The following is a 3,119-nucleotide window of genomic DNA, read 5'->3' as shown; positions in this document are numbered from 1 at the left end:
GCGAATTGTCCTTGGAATTCTTCGAGCCCGAGAATTATATGCAAAATTTTCTAAGTGCGAGTTTTGGCTGAATTCTGTAGCATTCTTGGGCCATATTGTTTCAGATGATGGCATTAGAGTCGACACCTAGAAAATTGAAGCTGTGAAGACTTGGCCGAGGCCTACGACGCCTACAGAAGTTCGTAGCTTTCTAGGATTGGCCGATTATTACAGGAGATTCGTAGAGGGTTTCTCGTCTATTTCAGCCCCATTGACGAAGCTAAGTCAGAAGTCCGCTAAATTTCAGTGGAACGATGCATGTGAGAGCAGTTTCCAAGAGTTGAATGACAAATTGACTTCAGCTCCAGTGCTAATACTCCCAGGAGGGCCAGATGGCTATGTTGTGTATTGTGATGCATCCGGAGTGGGATTAGGATACGTATTGATACAACATGGTAGAGTTATTGCTTACGATTCGAGACAATTGCGGAAACATGAAAAGAATTATCCCACTCATGATCTTGAATTGGCTGTGGTCATTCATGCGTTGAAAATATGGAGACATTATTTGTATGATGTGCACGTCAATATCTATACAGATCATAAGAGTCTCCAATATATTTTTGAACAAAAGGAGTTAAACCTGCGGCAGAGGCGGTGGTTAGAATTATTGAAGGATTATGATGTGAATATTTTAATATCACCCCGGGAAAGCGAATGTAGTAGCCGATGCGCTTAGCCACCGATCCATGGGCAGTCTATGTGAAGTCCCTCCAGAAAAGAAAGAAATGGTTCGTGAGCTCCATCAATTAGCTAATCTTGGAGTACATGCCACTGATTCGGGTAGTGCAGGTATTAGCATTAATGACCCCACAGTTTCATCTTTGTATATAGAAGTGAAGGAACGGCAGTATGAAGACTCCCAGTTAAGCCAGTACAGATTCTTATCTCGTAAAAAGGAGAAGTCACCATTTGAAGTTTCCACAGATGGGATCCTTAGATACCGAGACAGACTATGTGTGTCGGATGTGGCAGAATTCCGCCGACGGATTCTAGAGGATGTACATTATTCTCGGTATTCTATTCATCCAGGTGCAACCAAAATGTATCATGATCTCAAATCGATATATTGGTGGGATGGCATGAAGAGGGACATAGCAGATTTTGTAGCACAATGTCCAAATTGCCAACAAATAAAAGCCGAACATCAAAAGCCAGGAGGATTATTACAAGCGATGGAAATCCCTACTTGGAAATGGGAAGAAATGAATATGGATTTTATTGTGGGATTACCCCGTTCCCGAGGGAATTATGGTTCTATATGGATGATCGTGGACAGACTCACAAAAGCAGCTCATTTTCTTCCAGTCAGAACCACGTATTCAGCAGAAGATTATGCTAGGTTGTATCTAAAGGAAATTGTGCGACTTCATGGAATTCCATTATCCGTTATTACAGACAGAGGGGCACAATTTACAGCCAAGTTTTGCAAGTCCTTTCAAAAAGGTCTTGGTACTCAAGTCAAGCTCAACACGGCGTTTCATCCACAGACCGATGGACAAGCCGAAAGTACTATCCAGACCTTGGAGGACATGCTACGGGCATGTGTGCTGGATTTTGGTGGTAGGTGGGACGAACATTTACCCCTTATTGAATTCGCATACAACAATAGCTATCATTCCGGTATTCAAATGGCTTCATATGAAGCTCTATATGGAAGAAAGTGTAGATCTCCAATTGGATGGTTTGAAACCGGAGAAACACAATTAATAGGCCCCGAATTGATCCAACAAGCAGTCGAAATATTTAAAGTGATCCGAGACCGACTGTTGATAGCCCAAAGGCACCAAAAGTCTTATGCAGATAAACGCCGACGAAACCTGGAATTTCAGGTTAATGATTGGGTATTTCTGAAAGTATCGCCAATGAAAGGGTTAATGAGATTTGACAAGAAAGGGAAGTTAAGTCCTAGATACATTGGACCCTATAAAATTGTCCGTAAAATGGGTCATGTAGCCTATGAACTGGACTTGCCTTCGGAGCTTGAAGCAGTTCATCCAGTCTTCCATATTTCGATGCTCTGCAAGTGTGTCGGAGATCCCACAAAAATCGTCCGGATAGATGATGTGCAGGTGACAGAAATTCTAGCCTATGAAGAAGTGCCTATGGCCATTCTAGACAGGCAAGTGCGAAAAATTCAAAATAAAGAAGTAGCGTCAGTTAAAGTCTTGTGGCGGAACAATAACCGAGAGGAAATAACGTGGGAAGCGGAAGAGAGTATGAAGTCCAAGTACCCGTACTTATTCCAACCCCCAGGAGAAATTCAAGGTGAAACTCCAACAACATAAGGTATGCATGCATTAAATGAAGTGTAATAATTAAAGTATCTGAACACCCTTACTCCTATCATTTCTCATAATTTTATTATGTTATGGCCCTGTGAGGCAGTGATGTGATATTATGGGTTGTTGTGATAGAATAGTAGTGCCATATTCTAAAGGAAACTCTGGCAAATTTTTCTAGAATCCCCGCTGACTTAACATTCGAGGACGAATATTCCAAAAGGGGGGAAGAATGCTACACCTCGGAAAGTTTCCCGTGAACGTACAACGAATAGACTAACGAAGAATATGAGGGTACAATGTTTTACTAAGAAGGGAATGACTATTTATAGGCTTTAAAAATGTGGAAGTTGCAGATTTGCACTTTGGCCCAGTTGGTCGTAAAATAGAATACGGCCCGTAAAGCAGTTTACGCACCGTAAACTGCCATCGTCCTTCAAACTTCCAAAATTTCAACTTTCTGCCAAATGTCTAAATGGTTAAATACGACTCAGAATGTGGACCGTAAATTGAAATACGGCCCGTAAACTGCAACCGTAAACCACCATAACTCCAATATACCTTTCTGGTTCTGTTATGGTTAAATACGGTCATGAAGGACAGACCGTAAACCAGAATACGGCCCGTAAACTGGGTTTACGACCACTGTGCACCCCGATTACTGTTCATAAAAATCACATTTTGTGATTAATATAAGGGACCCTTTTAATTCATTTTCATTTCATTTCTCATCTACACAACTCAAGAGAACTCTTGAACATTCCAAACATTTCATCCACAAGAATTTAAGGGAAATTG

This window comes from Lycium barbarum, chromosome 7, assembly GCF_019175385.1.
Source record: "Lycium barbarum isolate Lr01 chromosome 7, ASM1917538v2, whole genome shotgun sequence".
Taxonomy (NCBI): domain Eukaryota; kingdom Viridiplantae; phylum Streptophyta; class Magnoliopsida; order Solanales; family Solanaceae; genus Lycium; species Lycium barbarum.
Note: the sequence above shows the minus strand (reverse complement) of the source record.